This window comes from Melospiza georgiana, chromosome 4, assembly GCF_028018845.1.
Source record: "Melospiza georgiana isolate bMelGeo1 chromosome 4, bMelGeo1.pri, whole genome shotgun sequence".
In the NCBI taxonomy this organism is placed as follows: Eukaryota; Metazoa; Chordata; class Aves; order Passeriformes; family Passerellidae; genus Melospiza; species Melospiza georgiana.
The window spans coordinates 51,167,416-51,187,907 of record NC_080433.1 but is presented as its reverse complement, the minus strand read 5'-3'; the positions used below and the strand labels follow the sequence as shown (position 1 = coordinate 51,187,907).

Below are 20,492 nucleotides of genomic sequence, written 5' to 3'. Positions count from 1 at the left end.
AGATAGCCTTTTGAAAGGTATTTCTAGATTTCTTGGGGGTTTTTGGCTCATATCTCAGCACATTCATTGGGAGCCAACTACTTTCAGGAGATATTAAAAGCTCCCCACTCCCCCCACCCCCTGACAGTCTCTGGAATGTTTCCATATTTCACAGAAAATCATTACTTCAATCTCTATAGTATATATGTTGATTTCTATGTTGTGTTGTCAGAATATTCCATGATTTCTCCATGAAGATAACTGTGCAAGTAATAAATATTCTTGTATGATAGCACTATCTGATTGAAGGACAGTGCTTGCTTTACAAGGAAAGGTATGACAGTATTAACTCACTCATAATATGTTATCATAATCCACTATTGATTGTTTAGTTCATAGGTGTTATGGCCTTGGAATTTTGAGAAAAGAAAAAAGATCATTCACTATATTGAACTCAGATAAGTATTGAGAGAACTACTGGGTTCCCTTTAATAGAACTGTTAATGTGTTAATTAGCTTGCATTATGATTATGAAGTAGAAGGCATGGGAGACCCTGAGCTGATACAAGAGAGGACTACTCTTTGCCTTCTTTGTGTTTGAATACCACATGGTTATTAATACTTGAAACTTACCAAGGGAGATGCTGCAAATATTAGAGCTGCCATTCTAGTTCTGAGGGTGAATAAAGTCTGTATCTGCATTAGAATGCAATGGTATCAATCATTTCTAGTTCTGTTTCACTGCCATTAATGTAGCTCCTTCATGGTGCAAAATTTCCTATGTCTTGTTTGACATGTTAGCAGCATTTTTAAGTGATCTCAGAAGTAAGACCAGTGATACCTGGGTTAAATGAAAGTTTTTGCTGTTACTGACAGAAATAATGATCCATGACTGCATTGGTAAATCTGAAAGGTGCAAGAATAGACAAGGCTAAGAAAAGCTTTTCACAATTAGTAAGCAAGAAGTTAGAAGTGCAGACTTGCTCTGTCTGGGAATCCTAGTTGCAAATGTGCTCTCTTTTTTAAAGTTAGTGTAACCTTCAGAACAAATTTGTAGGTTCTTATACCTTGAGTTCAGGAGCAAGCTGTTTTGTTTTATTAAATTGCCAAATATGGTTGCAAGACAAATGGTAAGTGTACTGTTGCTCTTTTGTGTTTGATATTTTGCGTGTAAAAATATGGCTGTTAAACTGAAACAGTATCTTGCACATGATGATCTCATTCTACTCTTTGCATTATTGCCTGCTGGCAGTGCAGAATATGGAGTGGTATATTGTCTGTGTGTATATATAAAACTGTTATCTTAGAAAAGATACTTTATTTTAATTTAGGGCAGCCTGAAGTTAAATGAATTCTTGCCTGCTGCTCTATGAAGCTTGTTTTCTTCTCCAACTCTGTAGCTCATATGTGTGTTCATCATAGATTTGGAATTGGTCATCCCACTTGTCTGTTTGATGAGTCATAAATGCTTTTCTTTTGTTAATACAACATGCAGGGCCAGTAAATTACTAGTTCAGGCAGGTAGTGCAAGTATTTATTTGCATGTTTTCATATGTAAAGTGTAGATATGAGTGTCTTGCTGTTAATTCCTAGGTATTTTTGGTAGAATTATATTAGTTTTATGAAGAATGTTTTCCTGTGATTGTACTCTGTCTTCTCTGAGAGCTTTGCAACCTGTTAACCAAGTTCAGCTGTGTTTGATACAAGGAAATAACTTTCTTGTAAATTTCCAATAACTGATTTAGAAATTAGCAGATACATAAAGAAAAGAGACATTAGAAATGTTGGCAGTGAGGGAAGGTTAGGGAGAGCTTGGACTGTATGCATTCCAGGTGGAATGGCTTTCAGCTGCTCACACATACTGGATTGCACATTTTTGTGAGCCATTTTTACCACAGGCTGGTCCTTGCCTGGTTAGCTGGGAGAGATGGGTCTGTGGGAGCTGCAAGTACTTGACAGATCTCTATTAGGCACAGAAGGGAGAAGGCAGTCACTGGAAGTGGGGAAGTAAAACTTGAGGAAGACTTAAGGTGTGTTGAACTCTTGTGAAAAGAGTTTTGCTTGGGGCAAAGGGAGAAGTCATCATTTTAAGGGAATATAAGGAATAGAAGGTACAAATCCTTGATTCATTATGTGTGTTCCTCACAGAGATTTTAAAAGTGTGTGTTCTGTTGTGACTCCCCTCAGTATGCTACTTGGTTTTATTCTTTCTGTTGTTGTTTTTTGGTTTGTTTGGGAGTTTTCATGTTTACTAACCTGCTGTGGCTAAGGAACAGAATTACAGAGAATTATCCCTCCTACTCTTTGTGTCACAGGATGTGGATATGGAAATGTATATAGTTATATAAAAATGCTTCTAAATATTTGGCTTAGTATTTTGAAATGTCATGAATAATTGGCACCAAAGAACTCTAAGTACTGAAGTAACAGATGCTTGAAGAGCTTTTCATTTTGTGAAGCAACTAATTTCTTACTACAAAGCCTAAATTTTAAATTAAAACTTAAACCCCATGGCTTTACCAAGTAGCTATTACAGCAAGTTAACAAGTCTTCCACCAGAGTGCAGTCTTTTCTAAGGATTTCTAGCACCTTCAGCTAAGTATCTGCATTTTGCATATAAATATTATTTCTCTGCTGCAGCTATTACAGGCCCACAGTTGACTTTATTTTTCAGTGTGCATTTGGCTCTTTAATTGTGTTACCTCATTGTGTTTAACAGTTGAGACAAAATTAGGTGAGGTCGGTTAAATGATAAGGTAATGTACAGTAATCAGATTCCAATTAGAAAAAATGTCAGTCTTTCTCACTTTTTTTTTTTTAATTCTCTGTAATGAAATACCTTCCTCCACTCTTTCTCATTCACTAAATAAATTCACTGTTGCCTTGTGTCAATAGCTAGATTCAAGCAACAGTACTGTAAGATTGAACTTTTCCCATATGAGTTAATAGGGTGTTAACATCAAAGGCTAATTGTAAGTATTTAAATTCTTTACACATCTGAAGGACAAGCTAAAATACAACTGCCCAGCTGACAACATACTTCTAATTGTGAGTATGAGTTGCAAGTCATAGGATGAAACCTGATCCATTTTCCATGTCTGCAGTGAAAATACTTTAAGCTGTTATGTTTGTCTTGTTTGCAGTGAAAATACTTTAAGCTGTTATGTTTGTCTTGTTTAGGCAATTGTCACCTTATTATTGTCATCCTAATTCTGTTCCCTGGGAGCTGTAGTCGTTCTGTGTGCTATTCAGTGTAATAGGAAAATGATCATAATTTGAGTTGCCTATAGAGATTGTTGGCAACAACTGCTATAACCCAAGACTGTTTGATCAATGGCTTAGATACTTTGTTAGGTATTTGTTGTATAGATACTTCTACTGTGACTTGTTAAGAGAAAGGTAACTTGTGTGCAGGTCAGACTTACTAAATCCTGGGCAACTTCAGTTTTCTTCTGGCACAAAACCGTGGTGTTGTCAAGAATATTTCTGTGTTTTAGTGTCACATCTGCTATTTTAAAATGTCATGTTACTGTTCATATGAAGAAGTGCTATAATTTCTAGTTTTGACTACACAGTGCTGTTTTCAGCACTTAAAATTGCAGTCTTTGAAATAATGTTTGTACCCAGCATAGCATATCATATCATATCATATCATATCATATCATATCATATCATATCATATCATATCATATCATATCACTAAGGATTTTCAGTACTGCTTGAAAACCAGTAACAAACTTCCTATCATTGATACTGGTGTGATGAGAGAGAATTTTCTAGATAAGTCATCTGTCATGCTTAATTTGAAGATACTTTTTAGATAATTGAAAGTAAAACAACACACTTATCTGGGAAAGAGTTGCACAAATGAGCTCAAGTAATCTAATGGATTGCTGGTAGTGAAAAAAATGAGCTCCAACTTCTTTCTGTGCATAGCTGTGAACTCCCACCACTTATTTTTTCACTGGCCTTGGCATTTTTTTAATACTACCCCCCCTACTGTCCCCTGAGACTTGATGTTTATTAATCAAATTCGACATGGGGAAAAAAAAACAGTCCAAGAAAGAAAGAAAAGTCAGGGTATTGCTGGAGTTTTCGGTGAGTGGGGTTGATTGGAGGACAGTTGTAATGTTAGAGCCTTTACAAAGTAGTATCCCAGTAGTGGGATGGTGTAGCACATGTGAGAGTGAAGGTGAAAGATGGCAGTGGTGTGTTAGGCTGGACAGTCTGGGAAGTGTAACTTACTGTAACAGGAGCTGCTCTTCTGGGGCAGTGATGTAACTTCTGGCTCTTACAGCCAGATCCTCCTCTGTGCCAGCTTCAGTGCCCTTCTGACCCCAAACTCAGCTGCTTCAGTCAGTATACATGGAAGAAATCTCTCTGTATGCACATTCCCATGTCTTCTGCTCATGTATACACACCTATGCACCTTAAAAGAATTGTTTTCTGGTGTGTGGAAAGAGCTTGGCACAGGGTCAGATGGACACCAGAGGGAGTGGTAATGCTTTGCCAGGGGAAAAGTATCAGTATAGCAGCTGCAGTTAGATCTGCTTCATTTGCTGTCGTCGGCCACATTTGTCAGTCTTAGCAGTTTAAAAAAAAATAACTGAGGGGAGGAAGAAATGTTGGTTGTCCATACAGATTTCTGCAGACCAGGTTTTACTTATGCTTTAGCTCCAAAGATTGTCAATACCGTTTTAACACTGAAAAGATAATTAAGCAAATGTTTGCTTACTGATTGTTTAATCAAATAACTTGACCATGTTTGTTTCAAACTATGGTTGTGGACACTTTGGGTTTTTATAAGTGTAGCACATGACAAACTTGAACAACTCTTGATGTTTTAAATACCTTTTCATTAGGAAAATACTGCTATTCTGGCTAGCAGTAATAAATGGTATTACTATACTGAAAATAAAACAATGGAGTCTATTTGGATTTTTTTAAAGACTAGTTAGTAAATTGAGTCAGAGCTCTATTTTAACTTAATCTGCTAATTTGTGTGATGGATATAGGTTCCTAGTCTGTGTTAAGGTTCTGTTTTGGTTTGGTTTTAATTAAAGAAGCCAGTCTATGTATGGGATGTATCTTAAAATAGTAAGACATTAGAAAACCTGATTAAAGGTTTCCATGTCATTACAGGAAAGCCTAAGGTCTAAATCCTTTACTTGAATCCAAATAAAGTATTCTTAGAGCAGTTTAAAGGTGATATGTAACTTAATTGACTTCTATTCAAATACTGTTTAAATTTCTGCCATCATTCAGTTGTCTGTTTGCTGGTTGTATTGTAATAAACCAGTTAATGTGATCCTTATAAGGCCCTAGAAAGTGAGGGTCAGTGGGAATAAATACATGGTTACAAGTTTCATTTTAAGCATCATCCCTTCTGTGAATCTATTATTGTTGTGGCTGTGGCAATTAAAAAGAAAAACAGAGTGGTTAAAACCAAAACCAACTCTTCATCCCTCAGTAACAACAAAAGCCAGTGGAAGCACGTGTCACCTAGTGTTATTTGACAGTTAGGGGTGAAGTCTAGATTCAATGTAATGGTGCTTATTTTAAGCCGGATGGTTTGTCTTCCTACTCCTCCCTCTCTTGCCAGTGCCATAATCCAGAGTGAATTACTCTGTAGGTTGCTGATGCAACTCTTTGTACAGATTTGTAGACATGGTAAGGTAGAAAATGCAAGCTCCTACCCTGCCCCCTCCTGAATTTGTCAATACAGAAGTGGTCTGTGCTGAATTAGCTCATGCTTTGCCTCCACATCTGTGTAGTTTAATTACTGTGTGGGCAGCCTGGCTGATTGGATGAAGGTTGTGCCTCTGCAGCAGGAGTACAGACATCCCTGTGGGGCTGTGGCACCTCCTGTTTGGGAAAACCTCTGGCTCAAGGAAGGAACTTAGTAAGAAACTACAGCTGTATCCATTGTTTCCTGACTCTGTATGATAAAACTGTCATAGAAATGGTAAAGAAATTGTAAATAAATTTAATGTTATCTGAACTAATATATACCAAGTAGTAGTATACTAAGTAGTCCACAAGATTTTATAAGAAATGTGTGGTCTAACTCATGTAATCTGCATAAACTCAAAGTGTGACACTTGCACAGTGTTGGAATGAGCATGGTAGGGCCTGTTCTGAGCCGATAGAGGAGGCTATTGGTTTTGGCAGCCACACAGTAATAGAAATCATCTGGCTCAAGCTGTTAGTGTTATGAGGTATTATGTTACGTTTGTCCCACTTTCCAAGTGGTGATGTCAGATGTGCATATAAATAAGCTCTTGAGCCATCTAACTGTTTTCAGGTAAAATTGTGTGTGCTTTCTTGAATACACAGCTGAAGGATCAGTGATTCATGGGCTGATTCAGGGGTGCATCAGATGCCTTTCTTTGAGAGCAGCCACATTTGTCAGCAGGGAGGGGCAAGCAGCTGGATGGTGATGGCTTCAGTTTTCTGATTTTTATCTGCAGCTACAAGTCAGCACCTTATGTTAGTTTGCTCGGTCTAAGGATAAAACTCGGGTCAATATCTGACAAATGGACTTTTGTGTGTTTAAGTGCACTGTAGCACTCCTTGACTGATGCCTGCTAAATATCACAGTTTAAAAACCTGCTTAAGAAAGGGCTAATACGGTTGTAGTGTAGACAAGTCTGAGGTTGTTGGATTTCTAATTCCATGGATTTCTAGGGATAGTGGTGTGGTAATAAAAAAGTTTGATGCTTTGCAGAAATGTGGATGATACCGAAATTACATTTTCAGTTTACTTTCATGGTGGGGAGTGAATTCTATGGCATGCTTGTAATTAAAACTTTTTATGGAATTCAGGTGGTTTCTTATCTTTTTGTTTGCAAAGGGCTAATTAGCTAGCCATAGTCCCTTGTTACTAGATTAGCCACAGGCTATTAGTCATAGGCTTTTTTTTATCCTACCCAGTGTGAGGTCAGACAAATTCTAAGCACTCCTGTAATTGCATTTAAGTGTATGTTACAATAGCATACCATATTTTACATGTTTTTTTTCTTTTCTAGTCAAAAGTATAGTTATTCCTTGTGCTTCCTTTTGACATGATTTTTCCTCACAAAATTCAAGTTGTTTAATTGATGTGTTAATAAAATAACGACTGAAACTTGCCTTTCTGGTGTTCATGGTTTCTTTTTTTAATGGATATCATTATTTCATAATATTACATCATTTTGATGTATACATAGCTAAAAATAAAACAACTGCCATTTTAGGGCTCTTCATGTACTGTTTCATACTGCTCATGCTCATCCCATAGGCAGCAACAGTGCAGGGATGATGTTATCACTGCTGTAACAGAGTTTTTTGTTACATCATGAAATTACTGAAGTTGTCTTTTATAATTAGCTAATTTTAGTCAGCAGTTGCAAACCTAAAATGATGTGGTATCTTTTCATTGTCTTTACACTTCAAACTTTTCAGTTATTTTAGTTAAAAAACATCTCAAGGATAAAACAAGCTTGTAATCATAGGAAGCTGAAGAAAGGTTTCCAACAATCTTTTTGCTCTCCTCCCACCTTTTTTGGGGCAGGAGATTTGATTAAAGCTTTGGAATCATTGTAAACTTCAATTTTTGCCATTGGTCTTTTTAATAGCTTTCCAAACCTGAAAAGATTTGGAGGTTCATTTGATGAGACATTTTTATTGTATTTAGATTTATGTCCAGTAAGCTACTCCAGTTGAGCAGTATCTAGCTCTTTTAGGCCTTGTGTATATTACTTCATATCATTGTCCTTTTTTACAGATGCCACTTAAAAGCAGAATCACCTATACAAAATTGGTTGGCCTATGGCAAAGCATGGTTTTGATATTACTGCTGGTTTATTGGTTTTATTTTCTTTTCCCTCCCTTCACAGTTTTTAAAGTGAAATGGCTCTAGTTCTTAATGTTTAGAGAGCAGTCATTAACAGGGCTGGGGAAGGAAGCCAGGAGTATGCTGCTCACCTTCACCTGGTTATTCTGTTTTGCCATTATAGTAACTTTAAGCAGCTGGGAGGGAAATTACCAGGCTTTTTCTCCAGCCTCTTCTACATCATCTGTTAGAATTTATAATCTTCCTCTGTTTCCCTTGAAAGTAAATGTCATTTCATTTCTCCTTCACCTCCTCTTAATCTGTACCATACGAAAAGCTCTGTGTGTGCGTTCTGACAGGGTCAGCTACTGCAGGCACATTGCAGCCAGTGCAGCCTCCCTTCCCTGCCACTGTGCATGCTGCCAGCAGCTTCTTCCCAAAGCCTTCCTTCTCCTCTGCTCTTTGGCTGGCATGTGCTTTATTCTCATGTAGGATCTGATTTGCTGAATTATTTAAGTTTATTTTCTGACTTTGGGAAAATTAATTTTGATTTGTTTTCTGGATGCTCTTTCCCCCTTGTTACAAGCCTAGCGCATTAAAGGGAGAGTATAGAGTTCTCCCAGTCTTCACTTTATCTCCTAAATTAGTGTCCTCCTTCCACAATATCTCACTGGTTTTTACAGTCTTATACCCTTTTCTTCAATTGTTTTTGTCCTTTCAGATTCTTTTTATGTCTTCCTATAGCGTGACAAAATACTTGTGAGATTATGTTGCTAGAATGCAACTTGATACACACAGTTCTAAGGGTACTTACATTTTCTTTTTAAAAGTAATCTCTTTTTTATAGTGGCCACAGTATGTTGTTTTGAAATCATGCATGTGTTATAAAATCTAGCTGCCCAGAAACACAGTTAGTTGCTTGTCTATCTTGCATAAGTTTGTTGTAATTCATCTGGTACGCCCCTGCTCCCAGGAGCTTAAAACGTTTAAAAATATTTAATGATGCTTTCCATATTTTTCCCAAAGGAAGCTACCCAGAAGGAATGTTCAGGTTACTTGGGGCATGAATTAGAGCCTCTGGTCCTCTAGGTCCATTACAAAAAGCCCAAAAAACAAACTAAACAACACCCTCCAAACTACCAGACAAGCTCAGTTGCATATTTAGTGGTGAAGACAGAGGGCAACTTGTCCAAGTGATGCAAAATCTGGATATGGGCTCTATTCCATATTCACGCTGGTCAAGTGTAGCACAGCTTGTGTAAGACATGGATTTCAGACGGTTAGGAGAAATTACTGTTAAACTACTTTGGGATCTGACATCAGCAGTTCAGTGTGTCCTGGATTACCATTGTCCCTCATCAGCTGGCAGGTACCGCTCCCTCTACAGCCTGCTAACTTGAAGAATCTTGTAACTGCATAGTTGGTGACCCTACAACATCAGCCAGTTTATTTCAAGTGTTAGATAACTTCATAAAACACTAGCTAGCAATGTAAAACTTAACTGCTCTCCGATCATCTTAAGGTACTTCATAAAGAAGGTGCTTTATGTGGTTTCTTCCTTGTGTCACAGTCTTTCCAGGGGATTGGATGTTGTCACTGGCTTAATGCTCTCTATGCTACTTAAGGATTTACTCTTCTCCCCATCTGTTGCAGAGCATGACTGTTACATGTGAGCAGAAAATACTGAAGATTTATTTTTAGTTTCTTATTTGAAATTTATTTCTGAGAAGGTTTGCTCTTTTGTAGAAATGAGCTCTGCCTCTTGGTAGAAGATTGCACTGGTCTGAAGAAGAATCTTCAAAATGTGTCCAGAGCTTATGTGACACTGAGCTAGCCTGGTTTCAGAATATTGAGTACTTAAAGAAAGGGATTAGCACCATATGCTAGTCTAGCTGGAAACTTAAGTAGTGTCTTTTTTTTGTGGATCTACACTGTTTTGAATTTTTAGCTAGTTTTTAACAATCTGATTGTTTTAAAGAGATAATATACACTGTAGAAGTCAAAAGGAAGGGTAAAGAAAATGTAAGTAGCAAATCCAGTTAATTGTGTGCTGTAATAATGCAGAATCATAAAATGCTTTGAGTTTAAAGACCATATAGTCCATGGCACACATACCCTACACACATATCCTCTTGCCATGGTCAGGGAAAGCTTTTACTAGATCAAGTTGCTCAGAGCCAACCTGATGGTGACCTTCAGAGCTATTCAAATTTATGTAGAGTGTAGAAGACTCTGAGATAAGAAAGAATAACATCTGGATGATTATTTAGGAAAATGTTTTTTTACATGCCCATATATTGCTTAATACAGATACCATGTGACTTTGTAGCTTTAACCATAATGAACTTCCTTCAGTCTCTGAAGTCCCTAACCTGTGTCTCTTGAAAAAAGTACACAGTATGTTTATTGCAGGGCATTTGTCTTCCCAGAAGTTATTTCCATTCAAAATGCTAGAAATACAATAAGCCTTACTGGGTTTGTGCAGTATTTGAAAAGGCTGGGTAATCCACAGTGGAGGATCAGGTTTTATCTCCTCTAAACCCCAGACCACCAACAGGGACTATACATACTCCAGGCATTTTCTGATACTTAATACCTGAACACAGTTGATACTGAGGTGTTCTTTTTTAGCCTTCCTATAAAAGAAGAATTTCTCATCCAATGTGCTCAACACATTTTTAGTATCTGTATCTGTTTTATATAAGATTAGAGTTTGAGTGGTTTTATTATGTATTTCACAACGGCCTTCTCATTAAGTAATTTGTTAGATTTGTAAGTTGTTAAAAGTAGAGCTGTTGGTTTATTTTTTTTCATTCTAATACTCCAAAATTCTCTTCCTTCTGCCTTTAAAGCAATTTGCAATGATTATCTTCAGTGACGGAGATGAATATTTTCCAACAGGAAATCTGATCTGTGGGCTTTATCTGTATTCATCATGCCTATTTGTTGTCTTTCTTTTATCTTTGTATATATTCTAATGGCTTTACATTGCAGTTATAAAAAGCAAAAAGAAAATGCTTATAAATTCTTCATGATTATTGTGTTGGTTATTGTAAAATGTTTTCTGAAGGAGTGACACTTCATCTGTCATTCTACTTTCCTCATGCTTTATCAGAATTAGTGTTAAGCTAGAGGCCATCTGTGTAGCATTCAATGATTCTCTGGCTATATCTATATTAGTGAATTAAGTGTGTCTCAGGCTAATTGACATAATGTGGCTCACACCCATAGTCCTAGTCCCAAAACAGGGTAGTTATATCCAGAGTTACTTCTGGAATGGTCCCTGTACCAAGGATAGCTCTCTGAATGGTGCCTTCAAATTGCTTGAAAGAATGCTAATTGGCCTGGACAGAAGTTGTTTCGGGCACTTCTTTAACAGTTTAGTGGTGCAGGCAATTCATTGCCATGCACAGGAATGCTCAGAGCACTGTTGATTTTACTGGTATAGATGTGTAGCCTCTACAGCTTTAGACAGCTAAATCGATACGTTACCTCTTTATCATCATTTCTAAATTTGCACTTGGCTGCATTCTCAGAATGCACTGGGATACTTTAAACCATATAACTGCATATTGTTAGGTGATCAGAAATTGTAAGATTAGTCATTATTATCATTATTTTACTTTCCATGTGGGTAGGTTTGTATTTATTTGAAACATATACAGGTATTTTTAGGTTGAGTATTTTTATGAAGGTCCAATTGCATTCGTTTTTACAAACTGATTTCTGGGAAGATGTTGAGACAAAGAAAGTTGCTCCCAAGATGGCTTTTTCCTCTCCACCTGCACCTTAAAGAATTTATGTTCCTAGTGTGCAGAATCCCAGCAGTATCCTCTTATTCAGATTTTTTTTTTATTCCATTCTTTTTTTTTTTCATGAATATTTAATCCCTGGTAGAGTGTTCAGCAATTAATTAATGTTGGTATTTTGTTTAATTTACCACATAAATAAGGACATGTAAACTCGTACATGTACTTTGATTATGTGGCCAGAGCAGGGAATACAGTTTGGCAGAGAAATTGTAAATAAATGTAATTGCAGGAAAAGACTGGTTTGTGATGAAGGCAGAAAAGTGCAGCTGTTCAAGTTGCCAAATCTGTGCAGAAAGTAATGGTGAAATTACAGATAGCTATGTGAAGTGATAAAATGGCATGGCTGTAAGTTTTTAATAAATGCTTGTAGACTCAATAAGTTTCAGAAACAGACTACAAGCATTAGGAGTCAGTAAATTCTATATTTTTATTCTCTGTTTTATGGTTCTGGGATTTTCTCAGTAACTGTTGAATAACACTGAAAGAAGTATTGTGGAAATGTTTACTGTGGTGGCTAGAGCAATTGCCAAAATCTAGAAAAGCTATTTCTAGACTGCTGTTTTCAAGAGATTTAGATCTACTATTATTGTACTCATGCATAATGTCCTTCTAATTACCAGGCTTGCTACGGGAACCTCTTGGCCCTTCTTGTCAAAGCACTGCCAGAATGCAGCGAAGAGTATGGATTAATAATAGGCCGGGGGGAAAGGGCCATTTTCCAATAATTAAGATAGTACTTTGACTGCATAGTCTGGACTTCCATACCTCATCCTAGAAACAGCTGACATGTTTTTTGTCAGTGGTGTTTGATTAGTATCCTTAAGCAGCATTTCTGTTGGCAGACTTAGTGAAGTACGCAAATATTTGGGGTTACAAATTTTTAATATTTTCAATTATTTAAAAAAATTAAATCTTTTTAATATTTTAAATTATGAATGTTACAGATTTTTAGTAATTTGAATTATTTTTAAGTTCAAAGAGTATTTTTTCTTATTACTGCAGTTTGAAAAGTGTATAAACTTCCTAAATTAGAAAATGTGGAAGATAAGTATTTGTGGTTGAAAAGGAGTATTCAAGTCTTTGCAGATGAGCCAGATTCCAGTTTAGCAAAGTGTTCTGAGAAAGTGTGTAATTTTAATTGTAAGCATGTGATATCTTATTTTGTTCATGTGTTGTGGCATTTTGCCAGTTTATGCCTTTGCAGGATAAATTTATTCTGCATAGACAAGACAAGGTAACTGACTGTTATTGTCTGTGATAATATAGCGAGCTGTGTTATTTATAAGGGTTTGAGAGAAAGTCAAAGAATTGGGAATTCTTGATGGCATAAATTCAGGGCATTATTGTTGTGAAAATAACTTCAGTGTAATGCTTATCAGGCACAAAATTAAAGAATTTATTCCTTGCATACAAAACCCCCTAGTGAAGTTTCTCTGGAAACAGTAATGAAGTCCCAGAAAGTCCGAAAGTGAATTGTCCCTGTGAAAAAATACTGTCTTTCTCTATTTGCATATTTGATAATGGAACTGTGAAACCAAAAAAAACCCCAGAGCATCACTTTCTTAATCATATGTACTACAAGGCCAGCTTGCATCCTGAATTTGGAAAACAAACACTAGGACAGAATTGCCATAGAAATTTCCTGTTTGGTGAGGACAGCTCTTCAGTTTGTGCTCTGATAGAATGTTGTGTTGCTGTAACAAGTGTTTCCTTCTCCGCTTTCTTTTGTGCTACCTGAACACACAGACACAAAAAGTATTTCTCCAATTTAAATTTCATAATGATTAAATAATAAGAGAAGTAATGGTCAGGTGAAGCTATACTTGTTTATAATATGTGTAGTTTTTACTCATAGAGTAATTAAACATTTGTAGGATACTTATATAGGCCAGTTTAATGTGTTTAATGTGCTTTTGCTTGAATCTGATCTGGGGAGTATCTAATAGATTTTTAGCTTTGGTATTTGACAAAATATAAACCACTATTTCTTAGTGGAAACCTCCATCTTTTAAACGTGTTCCAAGTTACCAGATTATGTAGGAATGATAATTTTGTTCTGATTTTTTATTTAAATTAAGTATGTGTTTTATATTTTTTTAATATATTCTTGTTAAATACACTTACCAGATAAACACATCTGTTGGCAAAACACCACCCAGTCCTAGGATAGGTTTGTGAAGGAATCCACATAAACAAATAATTTTTACTTTAGTATTTATCTTGATACTTCACTTAGTGACCTAAATAGTGTTCACTGAGAGTATGTTTTAGCATTCTGTGCAGACTGTTTTACAAGACATGCTATTTATAACTAATGCTATGTCGGAAGCTGCATTTAGTTGAAAGTTTTATTATTACTGTCACAATACGTATTACTGTGTGGAGGTATTCATTTGTATTGCTGCCAGCTTTGCAGTGGATACATGAATACTTGAAATTGTTCCAGTGGCTTTCCTGATGTCTTGGTATTTGGGATTTGAGTGATGGTCTGAAATAAGGTGAGCGGTGTGGGCAGTAGTGTGTTGTGTGCAGTCGCTGTGCTGTGGGCACACCGCACAATGCTTGGTTAAAATTTCATGCGTGGGCCTACAGGAGTTCTGAAATTGTGGTACCATCTGTTTTAGTGAATCTTTGCCATTCAGGTACTCTTGTGTTCAGGCACTGTGGAGAAATCTAGACAGTTCTGTACATTATTTCTCTAAATAGATCAACTTTGGGGTTTCTCAAGAATTTGTGAAAATGTTATGGAGATAATAATAACAAATCTAGAGGGTTCTGATGTTTTGCTTGAAGAGCTAAACTCAGACTGCAATTATACTTGAGATTTGATGAGCTGTCATCCTAGATGGAAACAGAGTGACTGTAGTATTAGTAAGAGGAATACGTCTGGGAATTGCCTTTGTTGAAAAGATAGATTGGAGAATTAATACTTTTAGTAATTGTACAGCTCAGATATTCCTGGATGTGAAGCCCAGTGGGTCTGATGAAACAGCCACTGAAGCAGTAAGAGGTGATGCTGTATTTGAATTGTTTTTGGGAAGCAGTGGGAATACAGTAGAAGAGGTACTCCTGTAAAGGAAGTCTGGACCACAGCTGTGGATCACAAGTAGATTGCATTTAAATGAAACTGAAAAATAAATTAAGACAAGCTTTACATAGCAGTGTATTTATCTAGAATCTGTTGGAGTTGCTGGTAGTGCAGTTTCTTCAGAGACTGATGTCATCCTCCAGCCACCTCAGTCTTCTGAAACTGCTCTCCAGCATAAGCACTTTAGTTAGCTGATAATATATCTTTTATTATTTCCCTTCTAAGCTGGAGCCTTAGGAGTATGAAAACATGAAATAGGATCTTAATTTCTTTCCTCTCGGTGTTCCTATAGATACTAACAAGGTATTTTCATTAACTTGAATGATTTATTTTTTTTCTTTGAAACATTGAATCTTTTTCTTCTTGTAATGTCTAATAAAGTGAAACTTGGAGGGTTGCTGATGCTTATAACTTTTACACTTACTTCCAACAAAGATTAATAAAGATTGCCTTGGAAAAGATTCAGAACTTCATGAAGACATGTATTTGGGTTTCCTCTGTTTGGAAAGATTTCTTGGTAGGATAAGAATGTTATAATGAAATTCCAACCAAATTGGACCATCTATCATGTAGTCTTGTGTTACAAAATGTGGCATTAAAGTTTAACATATTTAAATTCCATGTAAATGCAATTATAGTTTGTATGTGATTGTGTATAACAGGCTGGGGCTGTTTAATCTGCACAAGGCCTTCTGAGTTTGCACACAATTCTCCTGGAGTGTGACAGAGCCTGTCAGGGTGGAGGCTGGATGGTAGAACCCCTGGTATGGCGTGTATGGTCTCATGGGCCCACATGGGACCTCATTCCAAAGAGGCCGGTGCAGGCTGGTTGGGACAGTATCCAGCATGCCCACTGTGGGACACTCCACCAGGTGTTTGAAAAGCACAACTATTGGAGTTTCATATTTGTCTGCCATGCTGGCCAAGTACAGCATTGAGAGTCTTGATCTGTCAGCCTGTCCTGTTAGGTGGTCACAGCAAACCAGAAATCAAACAAACAATGCTGAGCATCACATGTGCCATGTTTCACTGGAAGCCTTATGTGAGATAGTCAGTTTCTGAGGTAGAAAAGGTGAAGATGGAAAATGCAAATGTTGTTGTTGAAGGATTCAGCTGCAAGCATCACTTCTGACAATAATTGGGTTTAACTGTTGAATTGGAATTCGTGGTGCCCTCAGGGCCGGGGGTGGGGGGGGAAAAACCCAACCTGAAAAGATTGTTGGTGACACTGGCAAAACACTTAGACACGAAATCAAATTTGAGGCAGTTTGTTGGTGCACACTAAAAGTTTGAGCAGAGCCTTGTAGCAAGTTGTTGTGTTTGCCATTTTCAGAAATTACTTAGGATAATTCTTGGGACAGGAATTTAGTAAGTGAACATGTATGAGATGAGTAAATGAGTGGTACATTACTTGGGGCAGCTGCAGCAGCAGCATTGTTAAGTTGTAAGCAGGATTTTCATTGCAGTGTGTGGCTCCAGTCTCCACTGTGTGTGCCAGCAGCAGAGTCAAGTTTAAATGCTTTGGCCTTGCTGAGAAACAGCCTTCTATGGGATTAAAATACTGCCTGCTATTAGGCTTCATAAATGGATTGGATTTTCAAGTAACTGTATCAGGCATAGATTCAAGCTGTAGGACTGCAATGGATTTTCTAATAAAGATGGTGTATTTTTGAAAAGGTTGCAGCTTTTGATTGGCACCACAAGTTCATGATTTGTCATGGGTTCCTTAGTCCTTTTGAGTTTAGAGCAAGAGTCATGTTGAATTAGGGGCAAAGAGAGACTATATGCAACACTTCTCACTTAAAGTAATACAAATTGGAATATTCAGTGGTGTGAAATCCTTATTACAGTCATGATTTTTTCTCATGATTATCTAGGATGTTGATGTCAATAGCATTGCAAAGAGGGAGAGGGAGTACAAGTGAATGAGCAGGAAGAGTGTGTCTGTCTTGCATCATGATGGGTGGTGTTCAGGCAAACAGAAATGGTGCAAGGTCATGCTGTCAGTCTCCCACTAGCAATGCTGTTAGAAATATAGTTCCAAAAAAGGTGATGAGGAGAGCTGTGGTAGAAATGGTACCTGCTTGCTCTTCAGCTGAATAAAAAAGTGAGGCGGGAGCTGATAGTTGGACTGTGATAGTTCATGTTGTGTTCTGCCAGACATTAGCTTAATATATATTTTGGTGCATTTATTATTTCCTGGTAAAGGGAGCCAAAATATCCAAATGAGCCAGATGTTTAACACTGTTACATGAACCAGTTTCTGGTATACTCTAAGCCCATTCAAGGCTACTGTTTATAGAAAATTATACATGCCCCTTGATGTACCTAGTGTAGGCTTCTTTTTGTTGGTATTTTTTCCTAAATATCTGAAAACAAGCCTAAAAGTCAGTGGGCTGAATAAAAACTTGTGATGTTACTAAATAATTATTTTGCGTGGACAAAAATATTACTCATCTTCAGAGAACTTTTTTCTCACAGACTTGAATGGAACAAAGTGACTTATTGCTGTCAGAGGAACAGAATGAGTAATATGAATTTGATTTTTAAAGAGATGTGATCTTTTGATTTCCAAGTCGAGAGATTCTGAAAGTAACTCAGGTTTTCAGAAAACATCGAAATTACTTGCCCTTCAAAAAGTAGCTGGTCTGCACATGTCTGTCTCTGGTTGCCCACATATTTCCCTATTTTTCAGTACTTGGCATATCCTGTTCTGGCTATTCACCAGAGCTGTGTGTGTGTTTTGTTGTTTTTGGGGAGTGGTGATGGTATTGTTTTTGTTTGGGGTGTGTATCTTTTAAAAAAATTTATTTATTGTTCCATTTATTTCTTTATTTAATTTAAGCTAAACCTCTCTGAACAGAGGAGTGATCCAAGCTGAAAAGCCAAGAGTGACTGTAAATGAGTTTCATTGCATTTCAGTTTCTTGAATATTTTGTTTCATGTGTCCAATTGGTAACATCAGTTCAGGGTGCCATGCTAACTCTGTGGAGCATCTTTCTACACAGGTACAGAAGGAAGTATTCCTTAATATTCCATCTTCACCAAGGCTTCAACATAGTACTTAAATGGGGTTTTTTAAAGACTTTTAAAAAAAACTTTTCTATCCCGTATACATTGTTTGTTTCATTAGTAATTAAATTCTGGTCTTGAATTTAGTTAGTTGCTTTAATTCTTTTTTGTAGATACTAACTACATCTTTCTTTGTTGGGATCTAATTGTTCAGTTGGTATTGAAACTAAAAGAGAAGTTCAGAAAACTGTTATTGCTGATGTATACTGCCTGTGACTTTGTGAAATTAAGGAAGCATTCTGAATTCCTGAAAACCTTTTTCTGTGACCAAAGTATACCTTTCTAGCCTATAACTACAGATCCAAGTTGTTTTGAAATGTGAAATTAGCCATTGCAACTGATTATAACATAGGAGCATTTGCACAACTGTTTTTCAGTAATAGAAAAGCTCCGTTTATTATTTTTAAATTTCTTGTGTATTTAGAGCAAGACGTGTTTATGCTGAACTGCTCTGCTGTTTGCATAGTAGCTGTATGCCAGACTGTTCAGATTAGAATTTAAGACTAGTAAAGCCCCTGTACAAGCTAATTTTACAAAGCTTCTTCTCTACACTGAAATTCCAGGCTGTGCATTCTCTCTACAGGAAACAAAAGGAATGTTTGGAGGATTGAGATCTGTACAGCTGTCTGTAAACAGTTGGTACTTTTGTAGCATAAAGGAATCATACGGAAGAGTCTGTTACAGTCTGGTTATTATAGTTGAAATTTAGTATTACAGTGCTGTTACACACAATGGATTGACAAATAGTGCATCATCCTCCCTGAATACTAGAAGTGTCTTAAAGAGAATAAAGTGTGTTAGTGGTGGGAAATGTATTTCTGTTGTTTGGTTTGAGGTTTGGGTTTTTCTTGGGGTGGGAGGAAGGCAGGGATTAGCATTTGTAATTGATGCTTTGGGATTATTGAGGGCTTTGTTTTGTTAAGTTTTCAACTTTTCCTTGTCAAATTTGGTAGTTTGGGGTGAGATAAGAAAGGAGGATTCTTCTTTGAAGAGGCAGAACCTGGGTAAATTGAATAACAACGTAAAGAGCTCAGAATTTAGTAAAGTGAAGTCAATCCTTGCATTGGCATGGGGGAAGATTAGGTCATCACTTAAAAGTAATTTGAGTCCTGGTTTCTTGTGAAATGATTAATAAGACATTTGTGAGAACTTTATGACCACTGTCAACAGTGAACAAATTATGACCATTTTAGTTTGCAGAGGTATTTTAATATGTACCTAAATTTTTTTCAGAGGGAGAAGAAAGGAAGTAAATTCTTGAACTTCGAAATTTTCTATTTTCAGTGGAACTGTTTTAACACATTTTAATAAATTGGATATTAACAGAGGAGAACATCTAGGATATTCATATTGTTCAGCTTTCCTGGAATATGGCTTTAATAAAAAGCATAAGGTTAAGTGTATATGCTCCATATAACCCTATGGAACAACATGAGCTATTTTATGATATATACATATTTTACAATGTATATATACATTATTATGCATTATATACAATATATAATACAATTACATAATTACATTTACAAAATACAATTACAAAAAAATATATATTGTATTATATACATTATAATACAATATGTATTTTTAATGCTTAAATAGATGTTCAGTCTTGGTAGAATGGACAAGTCCAGAATAATTTGCAGATTGAGTACCATATGTGTTTCTGTATAGGTATTTTTACTTCATCTTATTAAATGTTTCCGTGAAATTTTATTTCAATAATGAAATTGTTTTAAGCTCAAGCTTTGACTCAGACCAGCAAATACAAGGAAATTAGCTCTAGCCCCAGGTTTTACTAGACAACTCCAGCAGTGTAGCTTCTGCCAGTGTAGAAACGGTACATGTGGCATCCTTGGCTATGTACTCCTGCACCAGAGCTAGTATTCATCTGACCCCTGCTCAGTTTGAAAAATGACTGGAAAGCCAATGTAGAATCCTCCTACTTTTCTGAATGAGCTCTCTGCAGAGTCAGTGATGGGACAGGAAAAGGGAAGGTCAGGCTGTCTTTGAACTGCTCTTTTTGGTCTTGGCCATAAATGCGCAGGCTCTGTTAATTAAAATTGATTGGATTGCAGATTTGATTCATCTAGATATAAGATGTAAGCTAAAGGAGAGAAATGGGCTAAAAGGGTAGGGAAATGTAGGGGAAGAGAAAGTTTAGGGTTTAGATTTTAGAACAGGGTTGAGCTATGACTTTAAAAACTGATAAACAGTTTTAGAAGGTTTTACTTTCTGTGCAGGTACTCGGTTGAAGTTTAACTCACATAAATGAGTATTTTTAGTTTAAAGATAAAAGCAATCATATTTAAGTGTAAGTTTTTAGTCTTTTAAAAAGCCTAAAAGCAAATGATTTGCGGGGAAGATTTTTGCTTAACTGACTCAAGAGTTTATGTAATAAGGAGGGGACTCTGGCAGTGGTTCATGTAGCAATAGCATATGTAGTACTTGGAATATCCTGAACTCTAGTCAGACATGAATGGTATTTGCATGTGATACAGTACAGCATCATGCCTTATTAGCTCTGATGTCTTTCATTTCTTCTGAAATGTGCCCTTTTCTTAAGAAAAAAATTGTTTGCTAACATATTAATGGCATGGTTATGTCATTGATACCTCACTTCATGAAATAATTACTAATTTAATGAATGGGAAATATTCCTCAGAGGTCAGTGGGAATGCTATTTCCTTAAAATCTTTCTGATTTACCATGAGTTAATTACTTCAGT

The 20,492-nt window shown here is 36.5% G+C and overlaps 1 protein-coding gene across 1 annotated transcript in view; it reads left to right on the top strand.

Annotated features, from left to right (window-relative positions):
- ARID2 (AT-rich interaction domain 2) overlaps nt 1-20,492 on the top strand; it is a 92,875-nt gene that overhangs the window by 31,646 nt on the left and 40,737 nt on the right. The gene's annotated exons all lie outside the window — the stretch shown is intronic.